Source organism: Nyctereutes procyonoides, unplaced genomic scaffold (assembly GCF_905146905.1).
Source record: "Nyctereutes procyonoides isolate TBG_1078 unplaced genomic scaffold, NYPRO_anot_genome, whole genome shotgun sequence".
NCBI classification, from domain to species: domain Eukaryota; kingdom Metazoa; phylum Chordata; class Mammalia; order Carnivora; family Canidae; genus Nyctereutes; species Nyctereutes procyonoides.
In genome coordinates, this window is record NW_026575126.1 from 24,298,649 (window position 1) to 24,313,759 (window position 15,111).

The 15,111-nt window shown below is 36.1% G+C and overlaps 1 pseudogene; it reads right to left on the reverse strand.

The window, feature by feature from the left end:
• Window positions 1-428: 428 nt before the first annotated feature.
• The window catches only part of LOC129519797 (T-complex protein 1 subunit gamma-like), a 36,732-nt pseudogene continuing 22,049 nt past the window's right edge, over window positions 429-15,111 (reverse strand).

The following is a 15,111-nucleotide window of genomic DNA, read 5'->3' on the forward strand; positions in this document are numbered from 1 at the left end:
TATAATATATATATAATTAAGCTTAAGAACATGATAACTTGGACACTGAAGTTGTGAAGTGAAATTCACCTTCAAATATTTTAAGGAGACAGAGATAATTGAATTTAATGATCAATTAGATGTAGAGGAAGAGAAAGAGGAATTAGGAGTGATTCCCAGGTTTCATGTCTGAGCAACCATGTAGATGATGGTGCCAAAGACAGGCAGGATGGAAGAAAGTTTTCAGAAGTAAATAAGAACTGGGTCTTAGATATATTTATGTGAGTTGACCATGAAGCATCCATGAGAGTGTGTTATATAGATAGGTATATGAGTCAAGATGTCAGAGGAAGGGTTACGGTAGGACTAGAGATACAAGTATGTGTGTGTGTGTGTGTGTGTGTACACACACACACACACACACACACACACACTCTTTAAGAGCTTTCTTAAAGAGCTGTCTTGTATGTCTGCAGTTTTACAGCCAGTGGCTCCCAAATGCCCAGTTCTTTTATGTCTACCAAGGTACCTGTCTCACCGTTTACACCCCATGTCTCACAGTTCTCCTGAGTGTGCTTGGCCCGAAGGGAGGTAAACAGACAAGTGGAGCTGGCCCCATAAGGGTGTGAGGGATGACCTCTAAGGCCTGGGCAACATCCCTGTATGGCCACTGTCCCACACCAGTCACGTCCTTGGATTTTTCTGTCAAGGCATGGGCCACAGCCATTTCAGAGGCCCCACCTCCTGGAACCAGCTGGGGGTCCAAGAGGACATTGCGGCACACCTGCATGGCATTCTGGATTTATATATATATATATATATATATATATATATATATATATATATATATTCTTTTATATACCTTCAGTTTATATATATCCATATATATGTATATATATCTTCAGTTTATAATATACATATATATATATATACATTTTTTAAGGATTTTATTTATTTATTCATGAGAGACAGAAAGGGAGAGAGGCAAAGACATAGGCAGAGAGAGAAGCAGGCTCCATGCAGGGAGCCTGATGTGGGACTCTATCCCAGGACTCCAGGATCATGCCCTGGGCTGAAGGCAGACGCTCAACTGCTGAGCCACTCAGGAATCCCTATACATACATTTTTAAAGATTTTATTTATTTTGAAAGAGACAGAAAGAGCTAGCAGGGGGAGGGACAGAGGCAGAGACAGGGAGAGAATCTCAAGCAGACTCCCGACTGAGCACAGAGCCCAACGCAGGGCTCGGTCTTATGACCCTGAGATCATAACCTGAGCTGAAATCAAGAGTCAGATGCTCAACAAACTGAGCCACCCAGGCACCCTATTATATATAGATAGATAGATAGATAGATAGATAGATAGATAGATAGATAGATGATAGTCTTCTTCCACTTCAAGAGCTTTCTTAAATTATTTATTTTTTCTATTTTTTTTTCTTTTTGGTCTTCTTTTGGGGAAATTTACTAATGCACAAAATGGATTTCCTTTGTCTTCTATATTCCCCATTTTTCTCTATGACTATGCTTTAATTTTTTTCCTCATTCCTGTTTCACTTTGCTTTTCTATTTTCTACCCTTGTCTCTTAGTCTCTGCAATGTCTATTTCCTCACACTAATTATTAGTCTTCATTTCTGAGGTAATTTTATTTTATCCATTTCTTTCTTGAATCCTACCAGTACTTGCTTTACTTTCTCATATTTTTGATACCTTTTTTTAATTTTTTTTTATTTATTTATGATAGTCACAGAGAGAGAAAGAGAGAGAGGCAGAGACATAGGCAGAAGGAGAAGCAGGCTCCATGCACCGGGAGCCCGACGTGGGATTCGATCCGGGGTCTCCAGGATCGTGCCCTGGGCCAAAGGCAGGCGCCAAACCGCTGCGCCACCCAGGGATCCCATATTTTTGATACCTTGATTATAATCAATACTTCCTTGATATATTTCTTTTTGTGTTTTTCTTTTATAACAGTAATTGTTTCAGGAGAGTTTTAATATTGAATTATGATTTTCAACTGCTTTGTGGATAATTTTCTTCCTGTTGAAATTGCATTTGCAGAAAAGTTTTGCTAAATTTCAAAAACATTTTTCCTTATGTCTTTGTATATGTGCTGTGCTTGTTTTTTATTTGCTACTTATATCAAATGAGTTGGATTCTTCTGGTAATAGCTGGAGTTTCTTAGAGAAAGAAGTGACAGTATATTCCTCAAGCCTTTAGAGGTCAAACACTTTTGGTTACTACAGAGATGAATATTTTCTTTAAAATATGGTGCAATTCTTCTAGAATTAAATTTAATTCAGGAGGATTTATTCATCCAGTCCTACATTTGCCTGGTTCTTTTACCAGCTACTGCTCTTTTCATACCCATATGGGTATAGGCCTTGCTTTCCAAAATTATCCACTCTTTTGGTACCTTTATTGATTTACTTATTTACTTATATGTTTGTTTGTTTGTGCTGTAGTATTCCAAAACCTATCTTTGGGCCCACTGCGCACTTTTCTCACCTCTCAATAGGCTTCTTCCTGTTAAATTTCAGCCTACTTCCCAGGAGTTCCTGCTTGGGATAGAGTTTTGTCTTTTTAGTAATAGATGTTTTCTGGGGAATCTGTGAGTTCTGTATCCATTCAGCCTCTCAATCTGCCCACACTTTCTTACTACTCTGTCTTGGTGTTCCACAGGGCAGTCTGATAGTATACATACACTATACATTTTTGAAAGTATATATATATATATACATTTTTTTCTGTTTCCTAGTTTCAATGGAAATAGATTTTGTGACCATTGTTATATATTCTCTTATTGTTCATTTGTTTTTTTTTTTTAAATTTTTTTTATTTATTTATGATAGTCACACACAGAGAGAGAGAGAGGCAGAGACACAGGCAGAGGGAGAAGCAGGCTCCATGCACCGGGAGCCCGACGTGGGATTCGATCCGGGGTCTCCAGGATCGCGCCCTGGGCCAAAGGCAGGCGCCAAACCGCTGCGCCACCCAGGGATCCCCAGTTCATTTGTTTTTAAGAAAGAAACACAGAAATATTCAGAACTAAACTACTGTTGCTTTTCTGCACAAAAACCCTATGAAAACATTCTGTTGCCTCAGGCCTGCCCCTAACATTTTTAGTTTCAGGAACAAAAGTACACATGTAGGGCAACATACCATATGTCAAAATCTTTAAGGGTTATAAATCAGGCTAACAAAACTAGTAAGTGAGACATGTTCTATCCTCCTTCCTTAACAAATACATCATCATAATGACCTGGATGGCCAGATTCAAATACATTATTTTCAGACTCTGTTGAATTCTTCTCCTGTCCTCATCGTGCTGTCCACTTCACTTCTCTTACCACCTTAAGTTGTGTCTCACAACATAAGAGCCTCATGAGTACCTATGTGGACATTCCAGCCTGACTGTGAAAGTTTTCTCCATATCATCTGTAGTCAGCTGTCCCCTGGGTACCATGCAGACCTGAAGATGTACCCAAACTACAATGCAACCCTCCCTTGGAATGCCCACGGAAGATGTGAGGGCTTTGACAGTGGATTCTGGACAGAGAATTCTGGCTCCTGGTTGCTTGGAACATGATCTACAATAGGCTGGGGTGCTTTCCCCTGGTTCTGTGATTTCCTTACCCAGGGGTGAGGAGCATTAGCCAAATGAGGCCAGAAGAAGGCTATTAAAAGTGAGGTACCATGTATTTTTCCAGTGATATTTGAATTTCTACCATTTATATCTATTTTGTCATAAAAATGCTTATTATTATTATTTTTTTTACTGGGGAGTTCTAAATGAATCAAAGTTTTTTTTTTCATTTTAAAAATATTTTGTAACTTTATTATGAGAAATTTAAAAGCTAAGTAGGTGAAAAGTCAGATTACTGATCATTTCCTTCTTTACCCTTTCCTATAGCTGTGGATTTTCTACTCTAAATATGTATTATTTTCATAATCTGAAAAGAAAGTTATTAAAAATGAAAAAAAAAAGATTCTGAAAATAAATAGTGAAAGCCCTAAAAGGGAGTCTAATACTAATATTTACAGGCAAAAAAAAAAAAAAAAAAGAAAAAAGAAAAAGAAAAAGAACTTCCATTTTTTTTCTAGTGTGTCATGGCATATTTTCCAAAGGCTTTTCTCCCAACACACACATATACATACACACATACATACATTTCCATATCTTAAATGTGTTAAAATGTCCCTCACCAAGACAACAGATTTGCCCTTGGATCTTAAGACATAAGATGTGCCTGGGTGGGTGTCTGTAGCTATGGCCCTTGTGCAGTGTCTTCTTTAATGTTCAAGTGAATGGTCAGCAAAGAGAACATGTACAGAGAGTAGCCAACTCCTCCCCACTGGCCTTCTTTCACCTGCCAGAGTATCTGCATGACCATTTCTATTTGTGTGCATATAATAACTTCCTGCAGGGGTTCCAGACAGGAAATGAAGGGTATGAAGCTGCCAATGTCAAAGATACACTAGGTCCAGAATTCATCAGCATCACTCCAAAGTGGAGGATTTCCAGTATTTGATTTATGGCCCTTTGGGTCCCACGTTTCTCATTTTGGAAAGCTTTTAGAACTTTTCCTCAGAACATTTTCCCTCTCCAACCATTAGGACTCCTAATTGGATAAGACTGAGAGTATTATTAAACTTTTGTTTAATAACAAAATTTATTTTTTACCAATATTTATATGGTATACAAACCATATTTACCAATATTTATATGGAATACAAACAAGATTTTATTTTTTTCTGTCTATAATAACAAATCTATGATTAGAGTAATACTTCACCGTTGTTTTTTTGTTGTTGTTGTTGGCTTGGAACTAGGGGTAGGACACCAATTTAATTCACCTCAAGTTCCACTATTTTCCAATTTCCCTAATTTATCACTTGTTCTTCATATATAGGATTTTTTTTTTTCTTAAGTCAAGCCTCTTTGGGGACTCACATGGCAAAAGACCTAGACAAGAATATTTATGGTTTTAAATAATTTTTGTAGGCTTTGAATTAATGGGGTTTGATGAAAAGGTCATTTCTTTTCTCTGAGAAGTGCAACTCCATTTCTGAAACTATGTCCTTATGATCTGTGGTTTCTTCGCATCACACTCATGGCCAGATAGCTTCTATTCATCCCACAGGTATATCTTTTACTCTGCTAAGTGCTCTGCAAAGCATCCGAAAGTTTGTTTTCCATGTTGGTATTTTTTGTGTGTATTCTTTTGGCTTTGTTTTCTTTTCCTAGAACATTCCTTTAGAAAATCGATCTTCAACTTTTATATTTTTATGTTTTTCTTTATTTTTTATTTTATATAGTTTTTAAATGTACATTACATAAAAATTAGGAAGACTAAGTCAAAAAAAAAGGAAAGAAGAAAAAAACTATCTATGATTCTACTATCTATTGTTACTATCCTCATTTTAGTGCACAATGAAAAATGGTTTTTTCCTCCTTTCCAAATCCACTGCTATACATAATGGAAGCTTCTCCAAGGATAACCCTATTCATAAGCAATTATTCTAAAGTGTTTCATTTCTAAATATAGAATCTAGATTCTGAGAATTTACTAAATGCAAGGATGACATCATATAAACATATCCAAATCTCTTATGCCATATTTCTGAAAGTGCTCATTTCTGTGTTTGAAGATGTATGGCTCTTATCTTTTTATACCATGTTTTGCCTGAATTTTATTTCTCCTTTCTACATGATCCAGCCAGCCATACTGCCTGTGTAAATACAACTCAGGCTTCTTTCTTTTTGATACTCAGAAATCCATCTTCAACATTTTTGATCAGTGTGCAGTGCATTAAATACTACAGCAGATGGTGCTTTTTGATGATGTGTTTCTACATGAAGCAACATTTTGTCCTGTATGCTGCATTATCAAAAAATCAAACATGTAATTATGCAAATATGTATGCCTTTATAATAATCAAGTTTTATTGTAAATGGTTGATGCACATCAATTTGATCCTGTAGTGCTGTTTTAAGTGCGGTTTAAGTGGCTTTTCAGTGTACCCAGAGGCAACACAAATGCATCTCTGGAATATTAATAAAATCCTGAATCTTTGAGACCCCAACTGGAATCTCATTGCTTGTACTGATTGAAACAAAATGCTAATCCTTTCCTTTAAAAAAATCCCCTTTGTTATTTAAAACACTGATATTAGTATGATATGAAGGGCCATTTTATTTTAAATTGTATTTTAATGTAGTTGTTAAAATAATGCCTAATCATACTATATTCAGTCTTCACAATGTAAATTTGATGAGACATGAATCCAATCATTTTGCAACAATGAATGCAGTCATGTATTTTAACCAGTCCGGTTTCTCTAATTCCATAAATTTCTATTGCTGGTGGCTGTTTACTGGTTTCACTTTTGGATGCATTAGCTGTCTTTTGTGGGGACATGTATTGTGAATATTCATTGCAGAAACAATTGACTCCTTAAAAAAAAAGGAAGGGGAATTCTTTAAGTTGAATTCCTATGAGCATTTTCAAGCAGGATTATAACATAGACAGTGGGATTTATTACTGAACAGAATCCGAGTTTTATACATTAGATTGTTTCATTGGTACATAATAGTGCCCGCTCGTCTCTCCCCAAATACAAACACTCTCGCACATTCTGTTGTGGTTAAACTAACCAGATGGACTGTGGGTACTGATAATCTATGATTGTAAATTATTTTTGCTTGTTTCTTCCTCTTGAAGAGAAATAAAAGGATGAGAAAAGCAGAATACAAAAGGAAGAGCTTTAAAAGGAATGTAGCTTTTAAGGGAAGAAAATAAGCACGTAATTTCCTTTTTCTATTTCCAGTCCTCCTTCTCTTTATATTTGCTTTGTTTATTGGGTTTACTATAATTATGGGTTATGTTTTCAATGGCTGCCACTCCCTGGCACAATGTAATATGCACTTTTTCCCTTTGCTCTCATGCCTAGCTCCCCCTGCACTATCCTTCATCTTACCATAGAGCATGACTTTCTTCCAAATATGTAGATTCACTTGATGTTTTCTCTCTTTTTCACCTATTGTTTATACACTGCCATTAAATCTCTGGTTATTTTTATTTGCTTTTTGTATAACTTTCTGATTCATAGTCCCTCCCTAATGCATCAGGGTCTAGATTTACTTTATTTTGATCTCTTTGGGGGTTGTTTGTTGTGCAACCTACAGTGTACATTTCTTTGTCAAAATTACATCATTTCATCTCTTTCCAATTTTTTAAATCTCCATTTACCCGTTTCTCTGATTCACCAAGATCAAGATAGTTAGATATATTGATAGGTAGATTTGGGGAGCAGGGATGAAAGGCATGCTGGACTGGAGATTTTTGTTGCTTAGATGTCTATCTATAACCACATGTTGAAATAAAATGTCAAGGATATTTAAAAATAATTTTAATGCACTATCACTTTCTGAGAATCTTTAAGCTTAAAATTTCCCTATAATTTAATTACTCTCATAGGTATCAATTATCCCTGTCCATTTTGTTTCCTCCAGGCCACATCAGTTCTATTCTTGATGGCCGAAGCTGTGCTGTTTGGGTAAGTCATTAAAGTGCAATGGGTTTTGTTTCTTGTTACTGTACTGGGAGTTTTAATATAAAAATGGCATGGTACACGGACTATTTAAATTGCAAACACACACACACACACACACACACACCTACATTAGTGTAGTGGTCATTTGTAAAGGTCAAGACAAGCTCTGGACTGTTTTCATGTTGCAATCTATGTGATTTCCTTTTCTGTCCATAATCAGAGCCTAGTGATGGCTTCTGAATCAAGAGGAAGTGAGCCTGCATTAATGTTTGAGTTCCTGTTGTATGCAGATTTTTCTAATCAACTAGGTATGAGTCTGTCAGGGCTGACCTGAAGATCTTATAAAAACTAAGATCCTTAAACCATGTATGACTAAAAAAGTTATTTCATTCTGACTTTATAACCTTATAACTTTTATATATATAAACTTTTTTTATAACCTTATAACTTATATATATACAAGAATCAATTTGTTTCTTGGGTTTTTCCCCAATAATCACTTTTGTTTTTGCAAGGTGATATTCATACGTAATCTGAAATGTATGTTGATGTTTCTTTCAATCAGCCTCTTAATCTTTATTAGGAAAATCAATAGTGTCCCTGGCCTTTTGACGGCTTTTTAAACATGCAAATGTACCATAATACTTTTTTTTTGGCTTTTGAATTTAACTTTAGATGACATGACATTTCAAGCTCAGTTTAGAGATAAAAACACGACAGTAACATACACAACTGCAGCATTGATTTTAATAGAGTAACAAGAAATGTAGTCACATATTCTGCTTAAGTTTCCCCAGCAGAAATTGCTTCTGCTTCAGAGCCTATTACAAATGCAATTCACTAAGGTCTTATGGGTGACAAAGCTTTAATTAGCATCACATTGTTTTCTAATGTGATTTTGCACTTGTAAAAACAGGATTAGGAATCAAAATATACTTTTATAAATGCCAATTTTAATTGCATTACTGATGGTTTGCAGGTCTTTAAGCACCCCACGCAGCTTCTCACATAATACCTCTATTTGAAGGATTAAGTGTAAAACATAAAGAAATGATGGCATATATTATCTAATAAAACACTTCTAAATCCGAAGAGGAAATACAGTCATTTATAGTATACAACATTTCATCTGACATCAGCACCTTCCTAAGTCTATGCTCCCAAAGCAATTGGTGCCCATAAAATAGGTAATGCTTAGTAATTGTCTGCTGTTTTATTCCATAGCAGAGAAATTAGAGCAGCAGGGCACATTGGTGTGCCTTCATGAGAATGCACCTCAAGACCCGCTAATTTCTTTCTTGGCCCTCCTTCATTTTTTGTTTGTTTGTTTTTTCTTTTCATTTTTCATTTCATTTTCTTGTCATCTTTATTTTACTTTTGTGATATGTGATCCATTTAAGGAAAGAGCCATCTTCTTTTGTTGAGAGAATTTTCTAGAAGATCATAAGTAGGTTTGATCCTTGAATTAAAGATCTGCCTTAAAAATCACACTCTTTCATCTTTCCATTATATCTCTGTTCTAAGTGCTTAATAGACCTGTGTCCATTCACCTGCACCATACATTTTCTACAGGTAAGCAACAACTTTTCCTCACCTTTTAAACAGAGGCAGATCCAAAGACACAGTGGGGTGAAACAATTTATCAAAGGTTAGGCAACATTTTAGTTGGAGAAATATACCAAAGTGTGTGTTTCTATTTCCTAGCTTGCAGCTATAATCACTAGATCTGAGAAAGATAATAACTGGACATCATATGAAGGGTTCTCGTTTAAAAAAATCATAATAACTTTTGTTCAGTTTTATTTTACTTTTGTGGATAAATGCTGCTTCTAAGCTTTGGTTATTTGGACAGGGGTTAGAACTGAAATGATCTTAACTGAAAGTGACAGTTTTAATTTTGAAATGTTGTCTCTGTGCCACAAATGAGATGATTTGGGAAACAGATTCTTATTCTATAGCAGCTCTAGAGTCAGAGCTATTTTTACTTTATCACAAACTATGTTGGTGTCCACTGAGCTATTTGTTTAAATCAGTGGAAAGACATTTTATATTCCAATATAAATGTAATTATGTTATTTGTTGTTTGAGTTTTAAAACCTTAAAATTCTTTATATTTTTACTGTTTTTTCCACTAATTTAAGAATTTTCAAATTAACAGAAAGAATGCAAGAACAGTAAATGAGTTTCATTGTTTTTGAATTTTTGATTTTCTAAGAGGAAAAAACCTACTGCTAGATCAATGTAAATTTTAAAGTTTTTTTCATTTCTCTTTAATTGCTTCTTAATTTCTTATTGATCCACTAACCAAAGGATTATTGTTTGATTCACTGAGTGAGCTGGCAAGATTGCCTGGGTGAAATTAAATCAGTTGACCCAGCCTCTTCTGCTGGAAATTGGGTTGTGCAATTGTAATAGCTCTATGCACTCAATAAGGCGAAGTGAGAAAGGACAGCCTAGCTAGGAAGCTCCATAATATGCCTCCTATTTTAATTCATTACCACTCCTCTGTTGTACCCCTTAAGCAGAGGACCTTGCAAGAGAAACCCAGATGGGAATAACTTTAGGTCACTCTCAAAGCCCAACTGTGGCTCAACTGCCATAAAACTTTTATTTATTCTTGGTTTATGGTATGAAAATAACAAAATCGAAAGGCCAATCCTTAAACTGTTCCCTATTCCTTGTCCAACTTTCATCCATACTTTTCAATATCAATTTTTGGTTTATTCTCAGCTCTCTCCTTTCTGTCCCTTTATTGATTTCAACTTTAGCCCATCCCTATACTCACTGTTGTCTGTCTTAATTCCTATTGTTTCTCTCACTTGTATTTCATTCAATTAATGCAGAAACATTTACCATTTTTTCTGCTTGTCTAAAGACCTTGAGTACCGATGAATATCAGCACAAGTCCTGTAGACTCTGGAAAGCCTAAACTGATGTTGCCACCCTGTACATAGCACTCCCTTCTATAACTCTTCTGTTGCTTATGTCATTTTGTGCATATGAACATCTTACAAACTTGCCCTATTATCTCATTGTTTTATATATGTCTCTTTGGTATGCATTACATTGGTAAACATCTCCATGTCAGTAGGTCTTCCTTTTTTTGTATCTTTTTTTGGGTCACCTTCCCCTACCTTTGCATAGAAATAATTTTATCACACAAATGTGATTTTATCACACGAGTGTGTGGGGAAATGAGGCATTGCCTGAGATCTCAGGTAAAAGGCAGGCAAATAGATTAGAAAGGACCAGATCCTAACAAGGAAGGGGTTCAGCACAGTATACAAGGGGTTAAGGACTCAGCCTAAAAGTATAGCAAGAAGAAAGTCAGGATCTGAACAGAGTCACATGGGTGATATTTCAGCATCAAAATTGGGTAAGTACTAAGAAGTGTCTGCACTTTCTATGATTACAAGTTTGTAGAGATTAGCCTCCTGACTGATCTCAAGGTATGGGTAGTTCTTGGAATCAGGTGGAAACATGAGAGAGGTATGAGGGAGAAAGAGCCTAACGGTTTCTAGATGGAACATAAATAGTGCTTAATAAATGCTGGTTCATGGATTAAAGTACATTCAAAAGAGCACTAATGTAGCTCCTCTACCCCCGGATGCTAGCTCAAACTTTTGACAAGTAGATCATATTCAAATTAAAATGTACTAACATATACTTCCCTGAAGTCTACCAATCTAAAGTTTTTTCCTACTTGCCAAGTTTTCACGTATTGTATACTAAGAACTACTGATCGACTATCTTCAGGGACAGGAATAAAAATTTTATATGCAGCTTCTTTCAATAGATTATCCCAGATTTTTTAATTACTAAATTTCTCTTCTCAACAAACAGCTCTATCTTTTGTTGAGGATTCGTAAGAATACTCTGGTAGTCAAAGCCAATTTCGTCATGAGAGAAAAATATCTTCTAATTATTTGTATGAGCTATGGTCCTATAAATGTGTACTGGCCTCCCTATATCTCCCCTACAGATGTTATTGGCTGGTGTTTCTGATATCTCTATGGCAATATTTCAAACACCTCCCACATGTTGCCTGCCCTGGAGAACTTTCAGTCAATGTTAGATTCTAAGACCTCTGTCTCTGACATTAAAGACAAGTTCTGGCACTCATTTTTATCTCCATTTCTCATACAGAAGAATAATGGTAGATGTAAGTAGAGGAAAGAAAATCAGCCTGGTTGCCAAGATGCCTTGGTCCTAATTCTGTCTCTACTGCCAACCTTCCCTTTGGTCTTGAACACTTTCCTTCTTTTGTAACCTCTGAACTTTCTGGGCCTCAGTTCTCTCATCAGTAGCAGAAGGGACTCAATCTATATTGACTAAGGCTCTATGTATTCAATTTTCTCTTTCCTTCCCTGGAGAGAATACAAAATATTAGATGTTGTAATATATACATATATATAGAGAGAGACATCTATCTATCTATCTATCTATCTATCTATCTATCCATAGAGAGAGAGATTCATGAGGACAAATTAAAATGCAGACAGAATGTATACAAAGTTACTTGATATGTCTTTGTAACTTGCTGGTAGTTTTGATACTGAGTATGACATTTTTCTCATGTAAGTTTAGTGGTCTCCTGGTGGTTGGATTAGTCCTTGTTATGGAACATTCATTATTGCCTATGTAATCCTTGACTATCTGAGGTTATGCTTAATAGGTCTTAACTTTTATTCTCACAAGTTAGTGACAATAATATTAAGTCAACATTTTGGAGTACTTATGATGCGTTCAGCAGCATTCTAAGTGCTTTATATCTATTTATTCATTTAATACTGAAAACATGAGTGCTATTACCTGTCCATCCCCAGACTAGGATACAAAGGCCCATACAGCTAAAAATGTTGTTTCAGATTACCTAGAGAGAAGTTAGAGATTTTCAATTGGAAACAGGCAGCACACGTCCAGCATCTATATTCTTGAATGATTATACTGTTTTGCCTATTCTCCTTCAAAGTACTTGAGGAGAAAGCACAACCTTAGCTAATGTTTTCAGCGTAGGTGAAACTTTCCACATATGCTGTATGATCACAAGTTACTGGCAGGGTAGCTGTTAGCACTACAAAACAGTTGGTTAAATTTTCATACTTTACCATGCACACTAGCCAACAGGGACTGAATAAAAATGCTGATGCTCTGAGAATGCCACCCCATTTGGAATTCGAGGGAATAAATCATAACAATCAACAGGGACACAGAACATCCCCACATCAAAGAGGTGAAGTTAGTCACAAGTGACAATCCAGTGTTAAATAATTAAATTGTCTTAGTTGTTAACTGTAAGCGAATGTTGTTTTTAATTGCACTTTAATAATGCCATGCCCTTTATAACCAAAATTAATGTTTTCTGTCACTCTGTTTTTGAAGTATGCAACAGTTTAATTAAACTATTAATGGTGCGGATTTTAAGTACTGTATATTCTTTATTAAATTGTATCTGTTCAACAAGCATAAACAGGAAAATGGAGTCGGTGGGGAGCAGATTCACATTCTGCCGGACAAATCACTCATCATCAGATAAGATGAGCGGTATGCTTATTTAGGTGCTTACTCCCATGGTAAACAAATCCAATTCACAGCTCTCGTTTAAAAATAATGGTGATTGTGCCTTTTAAAAATATGGGTTTACTGAGCTTTTGTGAGACAGACAAGCAAAATGCAGGACCTGAAGAACTATGGTGACAAGGGCTTCAGTTCACTTGGGATCATGGGCCCCTTTCTGCCGTCTAACTCAGACAATTCAGAAAGAAAGACCCTAAGAGGCGTAGGCTTCCTCTTCTTTATCCCCTCTGGATTGCCTAATTATAGCTAAGTCTCCTGCAGAACACATGAAACCAACCTAACATAAAGCAGCCATTTGTTTTTATTGCCAGAAATGACAATTGATAAAGTAAACACTGTGCACACCCCAAGCATCTCCTGGATTCAATTCAAGAGAATCGATTGAGTCTGGCTTAAAGATCAGGAAGGGCTAGAGCAGGATAATTTCTTGTCTCTTCAGCCCATTGATGACATATGCAAATAGAAAGGGGACCCTAATTGGCAAATGCTTAAAGAAGCAGGACAGTAGCGAAATTACACTTCTCTAGCAAGAGGAATGGTGGGGCAACATCTGCTGCTTATAGTTGAAGATGTAACATGTTATAATAGAGACAAGTGTGTCTTTCCTTTGTGTGGCAGATCAATCAATAGCTTTTCATGTGATCTTGTTCACTATTATGTTAGTAATGAAACCCTCGTGTGATGTGACAACTGTGGAATAACATTTGGTCACAAAGCTGGTGTTAACAAGCACAACTGGCACTCTGGTAATTAGACTGATTTCTGGTCTCTTCTTTCACAAATTGTCGATAAGTGCAGTAAACAGGCCGCTGATTCCTTTCTGAACAGCTATATTAAGCTTCATCTAGGAAATTCATCTAGGTTTGTTTGTGGGGGGTGAAGCAATAGAAGAGAAAAGATCATATGACAATCTTTCTCTCCTGGCCAGCCCGTGCATATGTAAACACATGCATGTCTATCTTTACTATAGAATTGTGTCAGTAAAATTTAAAGCATATACTAACATACTTAGTTTTCATTAACTATCAGTTGGCTGAGAACAAGAGCCAGATAAACAAGGACTCAGTGCAAATCCTTGGGTTTAAGATTCACTAAATGAAGCAGAGAGATGGACCTTAAATGGGAGACAAAACTCATAAAAAACTAACCATATCTTTCACACTTTTTTTTTACAAGAAGAGCTGTATTTGAAACTATAATTCATTTACGAGCTTAGCCCTGGGAAGAAGCTTAAATATATGAATCTAATATCCTCCTTATTATCCATTCTGACAATTATTTTTGGCCTTAATGTTTTCTCCCGCTATATGGATTTTCTGAAGAGGGACAGTAGAAGCTCTTAAATATAGAGCAACATGAAAATCTGATCCACCTATAGACAATCAATGGGCTTGTCTCTGAGGATTCCCCCATTGTTAACAAAAGGTGCTAATTGCATTTAAATGTGAGTGGCTCTGAGTGCTAGGTGAAAAAGTTTATCCAGATGGGACCTCTGCTTCAGGGAAGCTCTGATCTGAGCCAGCAACCCTAAGAAGGCCTGACACGCTTTCTGCTAGTAAAAAAGACAACCTTAAGTAAATCACCATTATATGATCATGGGAAGCATTTGGAAGCCAAAATGAAATGCCGGGTAGAATCAGGTCCTTCATGAAGATTCTGTTTTAAGCCCCTCTGTGTTTCAGTCCATCCCTGTCCCAGACATTTGTTTGCTGCTTGGTACACAGATGCTTAGAGACAAAAATATATTTGGTCATGTCAAGTTTTTCTTTTTTTTCCTCCTGGACTTGGAATTTCATTCTCTGACAGGTTTTTAGATATGTTTTGTTGTTGTTAAGTTCTAGTGGATGTTGAAGTATTTCAATCATCTCCCTCCACAGAGATATGATTCTTTCTTTAGTCCTCATGTAGCTTTTCCCTAGCTTTCTCCACTTTTAAAATACTAGCTGAGAGGCTGGAGTGCCATCTCCAGTAATAAATATGACCAGTTAAGAAGGCTTCATG